At 45.6% G+C, this 17432-nt stretch overlaps 1 protein-coding gene across 4 annotated transcripts in view; it reads right to left on the bottom strand.

Annotated features, from left to right (window-relative positions):
- Positions 1-17432, bottom strand: part of DHX38 (DEAH-box helicase 38) — a 450894-nt gene that overhangs the window by 259331 nt on the left and 174131 nt on the right. The window lies entirely within an intron of this gene.

Raw genomic sequence — 17432 nt, 5'->3', positions numbered from 1 at the left:
GTTCCTCCTGTAATTTATCACAATCTGCTTGTGATTTAACTACTCTGAACAATTTTGTATCATCTGCAAATTTGATTATCTCACTCGTATTTCTTTCCAGATCATTTATAAATATATTGAAAAGTAAGGGTCCCAATACAGATCCCTAAGGCACTCCACTGCCCACTCCCTTCCACTGAGAAAATTGTCCATTTAATCCTACTCTCTGTTTCCTGTCTTTCCCGAGAAAAGAAGAGAAGAGATTGTCATCGTTGGTAACAACGGAGAAAGAAATTTCACTACGCAAGAGAAAGTTATAAATGTGTTTTTAATATGTATGTGTGGATGGAAGCATGAATGTTTTTTTAGTAGTAAATGTTAGCTTTATACATGTATTCCCTTTGTATATTTGAAGTAAAAAAGAGGATTTGAAAAGGTTTTCTATTGTAATATTTTTTTGATATTAAAACAGAGGATTTGGTCAAGCAACTAACATAGTGGCATTAAAGAGAGGTTTGGACAACATCCTGGAGGGAAATGTCTATAAAACATTATTGACCAGGTAGAGTAAGAAAAGATACTGCTATCCCTGGAAGCAAGTAACAATTTCTACATTTTGGGATCTGATGGGTACTTGTGACCTGGACTGGCCACTGTCAGAGACAAATTGCTGGGCTCGATGGATCTTGGTCTGACCCAGCATGGAATTTCTTATGTTCTTATGAAATGTTGAGGTTGACTTTTTCTACTTATAGATGGATGCTCCACTGTAGCTGCTGATAGGGTAAGAATCTTGAGATCTACTGTTTCTTTCAATTTGTCTCTGAAGAGATTAATCTCTAGTGCATGAAGCATCAGTCAGATTTTCATAAACATCCTCATTGAAAGCCTGATTCTTGAAGCCATGCTAGTCTTCTGACTCTTAACGGCTGCCACAGAAGCCCTGGAAGAAGTATTGTATGCGTCATAGGTTGGTTGAATTATATGCTTTCCACATTCTTCTGCATCTTGCAATACTGAAGTAAAACTATCCATGGTGTCTATAGGAAGCTGGCGGGTCATGCCTTGTAGCTTTTGTAAGGAATTATACATATATTGCACCATGTAAAGTTGATGAGCAGCTATTCTGGATGTTAACAAAACTGACTGGAAATTCTTTTCACTGTATTATCTAGTAATTCAGCATTCTTACCAAGAGGAATACTGGAAAGCAAAATTGCTTACCTTGTAATAGGTGTTATCCCAGGACAGCAGGATGTAGTCCTCACATATGGGTGACGTCATCCACGGAGCCCTTAAGCGGGAAAAACTTCTGGCAAGTTTCTAGAAGCTTTTAACTGGCTGCCTGAGGCTACTGAGCATGCCCGGCATGCCATGATATTCCTTGCCACAGGGGTCTCACTCCAGTCTTGTATGTAGCAATAAGCGTTAGCTAAAAATGATATAATAAAGTCTGATGCCCAACTCCGCGGGGTGGCGGGTGGGTTTCGTGAGGACTACATCCTGCTGTCCTGGGATAACACCTATTACAAGGTAAGCAATTTTGCTTTATCCCAGGACAAGCAGGATGCTAGTCCTCACATATGGGTGATTAGCAAGCTAGAGGCTGAGTCATTGTGTAGTGCAATGTTTCTGTTGAATGAGTCAGCCGAGGATCACAGCAGGTTGGATGTAGAAGGAGTTGGGATTAAACTGGAAACAAGTTCTTTAAGACAGATTGTCCATAGGCTGAATCCTGTCGCCCTTCCTTGTCCAAACAGTAATGAGCTGCAAAGGTGTGGAGAGAACTCCATGTTGCTGCTTTACAAATGTCAATGAGTGGCACTGAACGAAAATGTGCTACTGAGGTTGACATTGCTCTTACTGAATGTGCTTTTACTCGCCCTTGGAGAGGAAGGCCTGCTTTTGTATAGCAAAATTGTATGCAGTCTGCTAGCCAATTTGATAGAGTATGCTTTCCCACTGCTTTACCTGGCTTATTAGGGTCATAAGAGACAAAAAGCTGATTGGATTTTCTGAGGGACGTAGTGCGATTTAAGTAATAGGACAACGCACGTTTACAGTCCAAAGTGTGTAAAGCTCTTTCGCCTTGATGAGAGTGAGGCTTTGGGAAGAATGTGGGTAGAACTATAGTTTGATTTAAGTGGAATTCCGTAACTACCTTAGGAAGGAATTTTGGATGTGTTCGGAGAACCACTCTGTCATGGAGAAACTTTGTATAAGGTTCATATGTGACAAGGGCTTGTAATTCACTAACCCTCCTAGCTGATGTAATGGCTATGAGGAAAATAGTTTTCCATGTGAGAAATTTAAGTTCACAGGTATCTATAGGTTCAAAGGGAGAACGCATTAAACCTGTTAAGACCAGATTTAGGTCCCATTGTGGAGCTGGGGCCCGAATTGGTGGTTTAAGTTGAGTTAGACCTCTCATGAATCTACTGACGAGAGGTTGTGTGGAGATAGGAGCGTCTCCTATCTTGTTATGATAAGCTGAGATTGCACTCAAATGTACTCTGATTGATGATGTCTGAAGACCAGAGTCTGAGAGATAGTACAGATAATCTAGAAGAGTAGTTGTGGGGCAAGTGAAAGGATCTGTATTGTTTTGCTTGCACCAGGAAGTAAATCGTTTCCATTTGAAAGAATAATTCTTTCTTGTGGACGGTTTGCGGGAAGCTATAAGCACTTGAGAAACATTAGATGAGAGATTAAGTGATTGCAAGATCAAGCTTTCAACATCCATGCTGTCAAGGATAGGGATTGAAGGTTGGGATGGCGCAACCGGCCCTGATCCTGAGTGATGAGAGTGGGAGCCACTCCCAGGCGTATTGGATCCTTGATTGACAGGTCTAGCAGTGTGGGAAACCATACTTGTCGAGGCCAATAGGGGGCTATGAGAATCATGGACCCCTTGTCCTGCTGTAGTTTCACCAGCGTCTTGGTGATAAGCGGTATTGGAGGATATGCGTATAGTAGGCCTGAATTCCAAGGGCGAGCAAAGGCGTCCTTGGCTGGCTGGTTCTTCTGTTTGTGCAGAGAACAGAAGTTGTCCACTTTGTGGTTCAGCTGCGACGCAAAGAGGTCTGTTGTTGGTTGTCCCCAACGTTGGAATATCTTTGTCGCTATCGAGGGATTCAGAGACCACTCGTGAGGTTGGAACTGGCGACTGAGTCGGTCTGCTAGTACATTGTGAATCCCTGCTAGATAAGTGGCCTGTAGGAACATTGAGTGGTTTAAGGCCCAGTCCCAAATTTGTGCCGCTTCCTGACAAAGGAGATACGAGCCCGTACCTCCCTGTTTGTTGATGTACCACATGGCTACAGTATTGTCTGTCTGGATTAGCACAGTCTTGTGTGAAAGGCAGTCCTTGAACGCATGCAGCGCATAACGTATAGCTCGAAGTTCCAAAAAATTGATTTGATAAGTGGCTTCGAGTTTTGTCCAAGTTCCTTGTGTTTGGAAAGAGTTCACATGAGCTCCCCAGCCCAAGGTGGATGCATCTGTAGTTAATGTTATCTGAGGGACCGGTTTTTGGAAGGGTAGGCCCTTGCGCAAATTGTCTTTGAGTATCCACCATTGTAGTGATGAGCGTAGTTGGTGGGTTACTTGGATGCGAGAGTGAAGTGGTTGAATTGCTTGGATCCATTGTGATCGAAGAGTCCATTGGGTTAGTCGCATGGCAAGTCTTGCCATAGGAGTGACGTGAACCGTTGACGCCATGTGGCCTAGTAAGATGAGAAACTGATGAGCTGTCACTTGTGGTTGTATGGACATGGAGTACGCCAACCGGGACAGTGTTTGAGCACGATCTTCTGGAAGAAAAGCCTGTGCTAGGTTTGTGTCTAATTCTGCTCCTATGTATTGTAGCAGATGAGACGGTTGAAGGTGGGATTTTTGATAGTTTATGAGAAACCCCAGCTTGTGAAGTAACTGTATTGTGTAACGTAGAGAAGTTAGTGCTCCTTGGTGCGAATGGCTTTTTATTAGCCAATCGTCTAGGTAAGGGAAGACATGAACCCCTTGTTTGTGCAAATGTCCTGCTATTACTGCTAGGCATTTGGTGAATACTCTGGGAGCTGAGGCGAGGCCGAATGGTAGAACTCTGTATTGAAAATGCTGGTGTCCCACCTTGAATCTTAGGTACTTGCGATGAGGTGGGAAAATAGGTATGTGAGTATAAGCATCTTGGAGATCCAGAGAACAAAGCCAATCCCCCCTTTGTATGAGAGGAAGCATGGTGCCTAATGATACCATTCTGAATTTTTCTTTCTTTAGAAATTTGTTGAGATTTCTGAGATCTAGAATGGGACGAAGTCCTCCTGTTTTCTTTGGAATGAGGAAATACCGGGAATAGAATCCTCTTCCCTTCTGGGAGTGTGGTACGTGTTCCACAGCGTTTGCTTTCAGAAGAGTAGATAATTCCATCTGTAATTGAGGAATGTGTTCGAGATAGGAGTTTTGTGGAGGGAACTCCTGCGGGGAAGCTGTGAAGTCCAAGTGGTAACCTTGTTGAACTATGGATAATACCCATTGATCTGTGGTGATACTTTCCCATTCGTTGTAAAACTGGGAAATCCTTCCCCCTACTGGTAACTCTGGAAAGGGGTTTGGTCTTTGTTCTCCGGGACTGCTTTCAAAAGCCAGAGGTGGAAGCTGTTTGGGGCGGAGGCTGCGGCCTTGCAGCTCTCTGCTGTCTCTGTTGAGGCCGTTGTTGAGGCCTTGTAGGGCGTGGTCTAGAGGTTTGAGGGTAATATCTCCTCGGCCGGTAGAAAGGTCGTCTGGTGTCTCTACGCGGCGGCCTGCGAGCAGGGTGAGTTGAAGGGTCATGGGACAGAGTGGAGAGCTGTTTTAATGTTTCAGAGTGCTCTCTAAGTTGCGTTACAGCATCCTGCACCTTTGTTCTGAACAAGTTGTCACCTTGGCAAGGCAAGTCCACCAGTTTATCTTGAATTTCTGGACGTAAGTCCGAAGCCTTCAACCAGGCCCATCTACGGGCACTGATGCCAGATGCTGCCGTTCTGGAGGAAGTCTCAAACGCATCATATGCCGCTCGCACCTCATGTTTTCCCGAATCCAGACCTTTCTGCACAATCTGTTGAGCTGCCTCCTGTTGTTGTTGAGGTAGAGATGGGAGGAACTCCTCAATCTGCTTCCACAGATTTCTTTGATGCTGTGTCATATACAGCTGGTAAGCTGCTATTTTAGAATTCAGCATCGCTCCCTGATAAATCTTCCGTCCCATAAGGTCTAGAAATCTGTTATCTTTCCCTGGAGGGATAGAGGCGTGCGTTCTAGACCTACGTGACTTCTTTTGTGCAGATTCCACTACTAACGAGGTGTGTGGTAGTTGTGGTTTCTCGAACCCTGGGGCTGCTTGGACTAAATAAGTGGAGTCCACTCTACGATTTACTGCAGGAGTTGTACACGGGTGCTCCCAAATCCTTTGTTGAAGTTGTAGTAGCACTTCATGCACTGGGATAGCTAGGTTATGTTTTGGGGGATCTACGAACTGTAGTATCTCTAATGTCTGCTGCCTTTCATCCTTCTCCGCTTGGAGCTGAAAAGGGATGGATTCTGACATCTCTTGAATGAAAGAAGCAAAGGATAAATCCTCAGGAGGGGATTGTTTCTTGGCCTGAGGTGGAGTATCTTCTGATAAAAAATCCTCTGAAGAATGCTCCGATTGTGTATCCGACCAAGTATCAGTAGGTGGCTGGTATGCATGATGGTCCAGCCCTTGCGATGGTGATATCCCAGATGGCCCTTGTAAGGGATCTTGGGTGTCTTGTTCATTCTCACTGGCATCACTTTCCTCCTCAGGTTGTGAAGGCAAAGAAGCTAAAAGATCCTGATATCTTTTTGTTAGCATTGCATGTAGTCTTCTCTCAGAAGAAACTTCTGGAGCCTGCAAAGATGTGTGCTTAGACTTTCTTGATGCCTTCTTTCCCTGTCCTGGAGCTCTGGATGGAGCTAGGGTGTAATGTGGTGTTGTTTGTGCAGCAGTAGGAAGTGCTGTGGTTAGAAAAGAGAACATTGAAATGGGAATCAATGAGGAGATAGGCCTGGAAGCCATCGTGGAGATCGAGGTTTGTAAAATAGTCGATTCCATCGATGGCTGTGACAGCTGTATCGTTGGATCAGTCGGTATCACTGAAGAACAGCAGGCCGCCTCCATCGGCATAGAGAGCGTTGTTGGCGGAGACGCTGCAGTCGTCCTCGCCATCGAGATGGACGATGGCACCGGCATCGGTATCGATGGTGGCACCGATGGTGGCACCGACATCGATATCGGCATGGAGATCGACGGTGGCACCGATGGTGGCACCGGCATCGATATCGAGGAGGGCATCGACTCGATAGTCGGCATCGATGGAATTATCGGCATCGGCCCGATGGCCGGCATCGACTGAGAAGTCGGCATCGACCCGGAGGTCGGCATCGGCAGTGTTGCCGGAATGCTTTCCTTTAGGGCATCAGTGACAATTTTCTTAATCAATGCTGTTAAGTCTGTCACCGAAGTCGTTGGTATCGGTTCCTCTGTAGGTGTAACGGAGGTCGATGACAATTTCCGCTGTTTGGATACCGGTTCCTCCGGCGGTGGCAATGGAGGAATCGAGTGATGTCTACGGTGCTTATGCTTTGTGCGAAGTTCAGTTACGGACTTTGATGATGCCACGGATGGTGTTGGCGATGAAGCGTCTCCCGAACCTTCTGGGGTTCTTGTTTTGAGAAGTATTTTCTTCGATAAGCCTACCGGTGAAGATTTAGTCGATGACGAAGGCGACGGCGATGCTCGGATTTGAAAAATCTGAGCCATCTTTTCATGGCGAAGTTTCCTACCTTTCGCCGTCATTTCTTGACACTGGGCACAAGAGGCGATGTCATGGTCTCCACCCAAACAGCGTACGCACTCGACGTGCGGGTCTGTGATCGACATAGTCCGGTTGCAGGCCGGACATTTTTTGAATCCGGAAGTTTTCTCCGTCGACATCCGTCGATGAATTCGGATTCCTTTTTTCGAAAAAAGAGTATGGTGTTTGTCACCAGCCGGTGACAAACCGAGCGAGACCCGTAAAGGGTAAAAAGTTGAGAATTTAAGTTAATCGTTGTGAGGTAACTCACGGGGCTCCTGGAAACCGCGATGCAGCTAGCAGCGCGGAAAAAAGAAGACTGGAGTGAGACCCCTGTGGCAAGGAATATCATGGCATGCCGGGCATGCTCAGTAGCCTCAGGCAGCCAGTTAAAAGCTTCTAGAAACTTGCCAGAAGTTTTTCCCGCTTAAGGGCTCCGTGGATGACGTCACCCATATGTGAGGACTAGCATCCTGCTTGTCCTGGGATAATGAGTCTTACTACGCTTTGCTTTCTTCAAAGCTGATTCTACCGGGTGGGGGGTCCAAGATGGCGTCATGCTAGAGACAGTGCTCAGCAGCTTTGCTATACCTTCCTTTCTACTTGCTACCTTTCGTTGCTTGTGATGCCTTCCAAAAGAAAGGGCAGGGTGAGGGTTTTTCCTCCCGAAGCCCTCTTCCCTTCGAGCCAGCAGCTGATCACAAATTTCATCGCCTCATCGATCAACCTTCAGGGAGCAGAGGAGTCTGATGGTGCCCGCATGGAAGAAGCAGTACCGGCGTCTGCAGCAGAGGTGTCCCTCAGCCGGCTAGACCAATGGCTTCCCCTGGCACAGCAATAACTCCTGTTTCTCAGCTCCGTGGCACTTAGCTACAATGTTGCTGGAGCGACACGATGGAGGGGGCTTGTGGAACACTGGAGATAGCTTCTCAGGGAGTGGAGCCACCACTGGATGATCATTGGGGTGAATTTCTTTCACCAACTCTGCCCTAGTCCTTGAGTTCTTCTACCACTGCTGGGGTGGATTTGAATGTGGCGATGTCCCACTTGGATTTGGTCTGGGGTGATTTGTCATCATCTACCAGTGGGCCTTCAGCAGTCCCTGTTCGTCCCGAGGTTGTGACTCTGGACTCACTGTGGGAGCTGATGGCAGGATTTGATAATTCTTCAAATGTTTGCTCTTTGAAGACAGACTCTCTTACTTTAAAAATGGAGCAGATGAGGGACAAATATAATGGAAATATAGTACCCTTACAACAAAAGTTTCTAAATTGGAAGGTGATGTTAAAGATATGAAAACTTTTCAGTCTGTCTCAGTGAAGGACAGAAACACCTTGTTAAGAAGGATTGAACAATTATAAAACTATTCCAGACATTTGAATCTTCTTTTATTAAATTTCTCCAAGATTTTAGGAGAATTACCTTAAAGAAATATTTCTTAGAAGCTCTAAAATTTGATTCTGAGCATTTGCCTTCTATTAGTAAATCTTTCCTTCCTCTTGTTCCTTCTGTGAATGCTAATATTTCATATCCAGTCTGGTTTTCCTAATTTGACTAATTTCTTTTTTTTTTTTTAATTTTTTATTTATAACTTTTTACCTTACAGTTCAAGCAATAACATCTTGAATTTCTCACAGGAATTACAATAAACAATAAGCAAAATATTTTTACATAGTTCTAAATTTTTAAGAAAATTTCTATCGACAGTTAATCATTTAATACTAGAGTAGTACAACATAACCTGTGTTTAGCTCACAAATGGTTCCAAGGTACTCAATTCCAAACCATTTTAATATTATTAAACATACACTAATTCTCAGCTAACCTAGGGACTTATTTATATACTTTGAGAGATCCCTTCTCATCTTAAAGCTGTATTTATGTGGGTTTCGGTGTGGAACTAATTGTGGGTTTCATTTTGTCGATGAACTGACTTAATTGCTCTAGTTGTAAAAAGACATAGATGTTACCCTCACTTTTTATCAAACATTTACATGGGTATTTCAGTATGAAATACATACCCATCTGAAGTATATGAGGTTTTAACAGAAATTGCTTTCTGCATCTGAGTTACTGGTGCAAAGTCTGGGAAAAGCTGTACTTTACCTCCCATAGCAAAACAATTTTAAAAAATCCAATCTTTATCAGATTCTAGCATAAACAATATTATTGATATCTAAGTCTCAACTAAATCTAAATCTGTTTGCTCAAGTAGTTCTGATACATTCAAAGCTTTATCTTGGGGAGGTTGATTTTGTTGTAATTCATATACTTGTAAATTTCCAATATCTCTTACCTCCACTGATTTTTCATTGGTGGTAAATAAAATATCTTTGAAAGTATGGGCAAAGTTGCCTCTGGAATATTTAAATTTTCCATTAAATACCTTCTCCATAAATGCAATGGTGTAACAGTAAGGGTTTTAGGAAAATTTATACAATATATATCTTTTATTCTGGCAGCATTTTCCAGTTTTTCTATTTTAGATTGTAGCATTAAATTTTCCTGCACCATCACTGATTGTACTTGTCTTATATTCCCCACGTCTTCTTTTACCTTAATTAATTTGTTCTTGATTTTCTTATTTTCCACTTCTATTGTTTCCACACTCCTTAGTTACACCCACAGTACTTAATATTACAAGCAATTGATCCCCCATATTTTTATTTACTTCATTTATAGCATCCCATATAAATTCAAGTGAAAAAGTCTGTGGTTTTACTAAGGGTTTAAACTGGATTATAGAAGGTCCCACTTCTCTTACCACATAACCCACATCTACAGCTCCGATAGAAGTTTGACCACTGCCGAGAAGACTTCATTAGCTGAGAGTTCTTCCAGTTGTCCTCCTTGCCTCAAGGGAGATCCTTCCCCTGCCCTTTCGGCTGGGCTCAATTTTCCTGGGTTTGCTGGAATTTCTCATCAGGGTTAGTCGGGGGAGATCTCTCTGCAGGGGAGAGTGATGTTAAAAGTTCAGGAACGCTGGAGGGCTCCTCTTCTCCCCTTCTAGCACTCAGCGAACCTGCATCCCCTAATTGTATCCCACGCTGCACGTGCAAATCCATTGGTCCTACGGTAGGAGACCGACTCAATTGCGTCTGAGGCCTGACGCTCTCTAGCCCTTCTCTTACGTGCTGAACGAGACATTTAAGAAAAAAAAGAAATATTCAAGGACAGAAGCACGGACTTGTTAGCTGATTTTACCTTGGATCCAAGTCAAAGTTGAAGGTACCAGTCCCAGGGAGGATACTCTATTTTTTCATAATATAATATTTGAGAAATCTGAAGAAAGCTGAAGAAAGCTGCGTACACCCCTTTGGCGCGTGCAGCTTAGGCAGCTCGCCGGCGGCAGCTGCACACTGCTGAAGGACAGTTTTTATAGTCCCAAGCGTCTTGCAGTGATGACATCACTGATTAGGGCTCAGCTGTGCCTCCGTCGGGGCCACTTGCTAGCTGCACCCCCGATAAGACTGCCGAAACCCTTCCCAGTTCTCCTCTCAGTTGCAGGCATCTCAATTACTGGTTGGTCAGGAACAGTTTTTATAGTCCCAAGCGTCTCGCAGCAATGACGTCACTGATTAGGGTTCAGCTGTGCCTCCATTGGGGTTGCTTGCTAGCTGCACCCCCGGTAAGACCGCCAAAACCCTTCCCTTCTCAGTTCTCCTCTCAGTTGCAGGCACCTCCTGACTAATTTCTTAGAGAGTTCTTCACCTGAAATTTTAGAATGTGCCACCTTGTTGGTTACATTTGTATCATCTCAAGATGTGAGTAATGTCATGAGAAAATATTTTAGGAATATGTCCTCGCTATTCTATGGTCCGCTGGTTCGTGTATATCCTGATATTTCACATGTAATACAAGAAAAAAGACTTTTCTTTTGTATCGACAAGAGGCTATTTCTTTAGTCTGTTCTTTTCTCTTCGTTAGCCTTGTAAATGTTTTATTAAACATAATACAGATTATTTCATCTTTTTTGCTCCAGAGCAACTTAGAGCATTTTTGAATTTTAAGAAGCCATTAACATCCTCCCCAATGTCAACCTAGAGAAGTTTGGGCGTTGGTTGAAATGGTCTTTTTATGCTATGCTCGTTTCTTTTCTTTATTTCGTATATTTCTCCTCTTAGTTTTCTGGATCCCCCCTTAAATTGGTGATTTTGGTATGTAATGGATAAAGACAATATTTAAGTTATCTTCATCAATTATACAATCACGTTGTAAAGAGGTTACGAAGGACAGACTGGCCGAAGATGGAATCTTGTCTTCCGGCTTTGTCCAAGCAATAGTGGGCTGCAAAGGTGTGGAGAGAACTCCAGGTGGCAGCCCTGCAAATGTCAGGAAGCAGCACCGATCGTAGGTGTGCTACTGAAGTCGCCATGGCCCTCACAGAGTGTGCTTTAACACGGTCTTAAAATGGAATGCCCGCTTGCTGATAGCAAAAGGATATGCAGTCTGCCAACCAGGAGGAGAGAGAGTCTTTTTTACCCACAAGGCTTCCCTAACTTGTTAGGGTGGAAAGAGACAAATAATTGAGTGCTTTCCCTGTGGGCAGCTGTACGGTCTAGGTAGAATGCTAGAGCCCGTTTACAGTCAAGGGTATGCAGAGCCTGTTCTCCTGGATTGGAATGGGGCCTGGGAAAGAAGGTAGGTAGTATAATGGATTGATTAATGTGAAACTCCGATACTACTTTAGGCAAGAACTTAGGGTGAGTGCCCGGTCCTGCATTGCAGCCCCCCTCCGATGTCCGGAGGGGGGCTGCAATGCTCAAGACGTGACGTCACGACGTTTGGCGTCACGGCAGCCAATTGAATGCACAGGGGCCGCTTTCCCCCGTGCTGGCAGCCATCTTCCCGGACGAGGCAGGGGAGCAACGATGCCGGACGAGGCGGGGGAGCAACGATGCCGGACGGCTGCAAAAGTAAGTCGGGTCGGGTCCCCTTTTGGTTTTTTCGCTTTTTTTTTGCTTCGCCGCTGTCATCTCTTCTCCCCTCCTCCCGGAGCAGGGCGCGAAAAGCAGCCTTGCTCCGGGAGGAGGGGGGACACTGATAGCGGCGAAGCAACTTACTTTTAGCTTTTTGGAAAAAAAAACCAAAATTGCTTTTGGTTTTTTTTCGCTTCGCCGCTGTCCGTGTCTATTCTCCCCTCCTCCCGGAGCAAGGCTGCTTTTCGCGCCCTGCTCCAAGAGGAAGGGAAGACACTGACAGTGGCGAAGCAAAAAAACCAAAAGCAAGAAGTAAGTCGCTTTGCCGCTTCCCTCCTCCCGGAGCAAGGCTGCTTTTCGCGCCCTGCTCCGGGAGGAGGGAAGAGTGAAGCGGCGAAGCGACTTACTTTTTGCTTTTGGTTTTTTCGCTTCCTGGTATCTGTCATTTCAAATGACATTTGAAATGACAGATACCAGCGTGGCGTGAAGCCTTAGGCCCGCGCACCCAGGATACTGTATAGGCGCTCTATCCAGTAAAATGGGTTGCGCGGGCCTAAGGCTTTTCGGACGCGGTTTACATTTAAATAAAATTAGTGTTCAGGATCGAGCGGTAGGTGAGCTGCACTGTGCGTGCGGCAACCGCGGGTGCCGTAGGCACTAACGCAGCTCTTCCTACCGCTCGGTACTGGATACACCTGACAGAAACATAGAAATGACGGCAGAAGAAGACCAAACGGCCCATCCAGTCTGCCCAGCAAGCTTCACACATTTTTTCTCATACTTATCTGTTTCTCTTAGCTCTTTGGTTCTATTTCCCTTCCACCCCCACCATTAATGTAGAGAGCAGTGATGGAGCTGCATCCAAGTGAAATATCTAGCTTGATTAGTTAGGGGTAGTAGGGGTAGTAACCGCCGCAATAAGCAAGCTACACCCATGCTTATTTGTTTTACCCAGAATATGTTATTCAGCCCTTATTGGTTGTTTTTCTTCTCCCCTGCCGTTGAAGCAGGGAGCTATGCTGGATATGCGTGTAGTATCAGTTTTTCTTCTCCCCTGCCGTTGAAGCAGAGAGCTATGCTGGATATGCGTGAAGTATCAGTTTTTCTTCTCCCCTGCCGTTAAAGCAGAGAGCTATGCTGGAAATGCATTGAAGTGAAGTATCAGGCTTATTTGGTTTGGGGTAGTAACCGCCGTAACAAGCCAGCTACTCCCCGCTTTGTGAGTGCGAATCCTTTTTTCTTCTCCCCTGCCGTTGAAGCAGAGAGCTATGCTGGATATGCGTGAAGTATCAGTTTTTCTTCTCCCCTGCCATTGAAGTAGAGAGCTATGCTGGATATGCGTGAAGTATCAGTTTTTCTTCTCCCCTGCTGTTGAAGCAGGGAGCTATGCTGGATATGCGTGAAGTATCAGTTTTTCTTCTCCCCTGCTGTTGAAGCAGGGAGCTATGCTGGATATGCGTGAAGTATCAGTTTTTCTTCTCCCCTGCCGTTGAAGCAGGGAGCTATGCTGGATACGCGTGAAGTATCAGTTTTTCTTCTCCCCTGCCGTTGAAGCAGAGAGCTATGCTGGATATGCGTGAAGTATCAGTTTTTCTTCTCCCCTGCCATTGAAGCAGAGAGCTATGCTGGCTATGCATTGAAAGTGAAGTATCAGGCTTATTTGGTTTGGGGTAGTAACCACCGTAACAAGCCAGCTACTCCCCGCTTTGTGAGTGCGAATCCTTTTTTCCACATTTCCTCTTGCTGTTGTAGCTTAGAGTGATGTTGGAGTCACAGTAACCATTTATTTATTTATTTATTTGAGGTTCTTTATATACCGCCATTCGTTTAGTAACATCATGTCGGTTCACATTCAACAAAACTTTAGCATCTGCGCTGGAACATGTGTATGTTTATGTGTATGTTTATTGAATAAGGGTATTATCTCCAGGCAGAAGCCGTCATTCTGGCGAGCCACCCACTCTTTATTGACGGCCTCTTGATTTTATGGATCCACAGTGTTTATCCCACGCCCCTTTGAAGTCCTTCACAGTTCTGGTCTTCACCACTTCCTCCGGAAGGGCATTCCAGGCATCCACCACCCTCTCCGTGAAGAAATACTTCCTGACATTGGTTCTGAATCTTCCTGGTTCCTTGCCAGGGGGAACAGAAGAGTGAGGCTTTGACATCTTTGCTCTCTTCTGTGCAGACTCTACCACGACAGAGTGGTGATCCAATTGTGATTTCTGAAAACCTGGAGCTGACTGCACCAAATAGGTAGTGTCAGCTTTCCTGTGGACTGGAGGAATGGAGCCAGGATGTTCCCAGTTCTTCTTCAGGAGATCCAGAAGGACCTGGTGGATAGGAATAGAGGTTATTACCTTGGGAGCATCCAGGAATTGGAGCAACTCCATCATCTGGTGCCTATCATCTTGTTCAGTCTGCAATTGGAAGGGAACCAATTCAGACATTTCCTTCACAAAGTTTATAAAGGAGAGGTCTTCTGGAGGAGAACGCTTCCTACTTTCAGTGGGTGAAGGTGGTGAAGGTAAATCATCGGTGTCTGGCGAGGAATCATCAATCCAGGTATTTTTATATAAAACGCAATGTGATCAGCACCTGTCCCTCTAGGAACTAGAGGGGAACAGGGTGGTGGGATACCTGAAGGTCCCGATCTAGGCTCCGAAGGAATCGAAGGAATTATCGGAGGCATGGATGAAGGCATCGAAGGCACCAGCGCAGGCATCGAGGGCATCAATGGATGGCTCGGTGGCGCCGATGGACGTATCTGCACCGATGGTTGGATCGGTGGTGAGGGACGTATCGGCATCGATGGCTGAAGCAGAACTCCTGATGGAGGGATGTGGAACGGTGATTCTTCTCCTGATAACAATGTAAGCGGGGAGGGCACCGGAGCCATCGGAGACTCGGGATACATCGGTGGAAAAGCGGCAATGAGCGCTTCCATCCTGGAGAGCAGCGGTGCCAACGCTGCCGGAATCGTGTCGGTGATCGGTTCCACAATCGGAGGAACCTGGAGTCGTTGCATCGCCTTGTCGATGGCCTCCTGAACCATCCAGTCCAGTTCTTCTCGGAGACCTGGAGCAAGCAGCCCCGGCTCCAGAACAGAAGAAGGAGGCAGAGGCATAGCCGGAGGGACCACCATTAAAGGCAGAGTCGCGGCTCCTGATCCCCTGTCGGGTGAGGGTTGCCTCGGTGACCCGGTCGCAGAAACGGTCGGTGCCTTTTCTGGACGAGGTTTCTTCGACAGTGGCTCGGACAATGGTGAGATCGATGATTTCGCTCCCTCGATGGTCCGAGACTTACGGTGTTGATGGTGATGTTTGTCTCTACGATCCCCTCGGTCCTGAGGGGGAGTAGAGGGTGTCGAAGGCCGAGATGTCGTGAATGCCGGGCGGTCACCAGCCGGTGGTCGATGCTGGCGCCGGCTCTGACCACATCGATACAATGGACGGAGTCGGGGTTTGAGCATGGAAGAGAAGCTCCATCTTCTCCATTCTGGCCTTGCGACCTTTTGGTGTCATTAGGGCACATTTGGTGCAGGTCATGACATCATGCTCATTTCCTAGACACATTACACAGACTTTATGAGGGTCTGTGATAGACATGGTGCGAGTACAGTCCGGGCACCGATGGAACCCCAACGCCATGGCAAAAAATTGAGCCGCGGTATGGTCGATGGCCAGTAGGCTGCGAGGGCCAAACTCGACGGTAATCTACGGAAAATGGGTAAAAACTTACCGGAGTACCGCGGGCTGAAAAAAGTTAAAGGAGGGACCCCTGTGGAGCAAATTAACTTTTAGTAAATCCATGAGGAAAATTCCTGTCAGGAATCTGTGCAGAGCTCCTTTACCACGAGGCTACTGCTGCACGGAAAAAAGAAGACTGAAGGGGGACCCCTGCTGGCTGCAGGGTTAGTGCCATGCTGGGCATGCCCAGCAGGGGCCAGTCAAAGTTCTGGAAATTTTGACAGAAGTTTTCCGTGATTGGGCTCCATCCTGTGATGTCACCCATATGTGAGGACTACCATCCTGCTTGTAATGTGAGAAAGTTTTCGACAAAGCCAAACCACATTTTTCTGGCTGTTATTCCTCAAAAGGATGAGGGATTCTTACAGCAGAACTATCCAGCTTTGGAATTAAAATTAGCAGAGTCTGCTTAAATTCTGACGAAATTAAGATTTTTGGTTGGTTGGTGCCGACATCTGTGTCTTGGCACAGAGAAGGTGATTATGCTAACAAGGATAGGAGTCCTTTCCTTGTCAATGGCACCAACGAGACTTCTGTGCTGAGAAGCAGAGGCATTTTGGCTCCGTATGCCAAGGAGCCATCAGCACCGACAGGTCTCCCTAGGCACCTACCTGTTTTGGTACCAACGCATGCAATTTCTCTTCCTTTTTGATAGAGGGGTAATGTCATCTGTGCCAAGAATTTCCCAAGTCATGGCATTTAGCACGAGAGCATTCTGGCCTGTTTTGCTTTAGGCAGTGATAACTCAACAGGTGATTGTTTCCTCTTCGCTGCCCCAGAGGGTTGAGAAGGAAAACTTCTCAACTTTAAGGACCTCAGAGACATTTTAGCACAAGTAGTGCAGTTAGGATCATCATGCACTGGTTTTTAACAACAAAGGCAGTGGTCATGGAAATCCACTGGAAACATTTTATAGAAACATCTGGGACATCTCTTGAAGCCTGTTTTTTTTGTCCACCATTGCAACAAAAAACAAAAAAACGGCTGAAACTAAGTCAAACAATTTTTATAACAGAGTTTTGGTTTTTTTGGAGAAGATTCGGAAAACAAAAATAACAGAGAGAGAAAATAATACCAAAGCAAAAGGTTCAGCAAGCAGGTAGAAGAGAGAGAGTAAAACTGTGTCCTTTTACACAAGTGCAAGGAAAAAGGACTGAAAAGACTCGAGCAGTGGTGGCTGCGTGGGAACCCCCAGGCATGCTCGAAAGACCAAGACGGTCTTTCTAACCACGAAGAGAACTTTGCCATCTTGGTACTGGCAGATGACATCACCCACTTAGGTGGCTGATTATTGTCTTGTTTGTCCATGGAGAATGCTTTAGATGGGACCTGCCCTCCAGATGATGGAACAGTTGCATAGTAAATGTTGGTAGATTTGGCGTACCTAGTTGTCCATGTATACAATGCATTGCCTCGAGATATTTCCTAACTGACTATAGAAATTTGATTGACTATACTATTCTAGTTCTGATCATCAGTACCTTCCACTGCCCTTACCCCCACCCATTCAGCTAAGGATATGTCACAGCTGTCACGTGTACAAGTTTTCCACCTATAGGAGATCAATACTTATGATTTATGCCCTTGCTAGAGACTCATATCTGAAAAATGTACCAAAGGCCCAACACTGTTGCATGCTGGTTGAATTTTACTCCTTTTTTGGGATGTTGATGCAGTCATACTGCCATTCTATGCAATTTGCTTTGCATCTCCCTTTTTGCCCTTAACAGTTCCACACAGACAAGCTTGAACGTTTCCATACCTTGATCCTCTGGCAACAAGGACAGCTCTCCAGATGAGGTGGCCCCAACAGCAGGATGCTTCCCCACCTTGGTGAGAGACATCCTCCCAAGGCAGAAATATTCCTCAAACTAATCCGAGATAAACTTCTCCCTCCCAGATAGGAAACTTCACTACATTCAGTCAGACACCTC

This window comes from Rhinatrema bivittatum, chromosome 7, assembly GCF_901001135.1.
Source record: "Rhinatrema bivittatum chromosome 7, aRhiBiv1.1, whole genome shotgun sequence".
Lineage (NCBI taxonomy): Eukaryota > Metazoa > Chordata > Amphibia > Gymnophiona > Rhinatrematidae > Rhinatrema > Rhinatrema bivittatum.
Note: the sequence above shows the minus strand (reverse complement) of the source record. Positions and strands in the feature narration are given on the sequence as shown.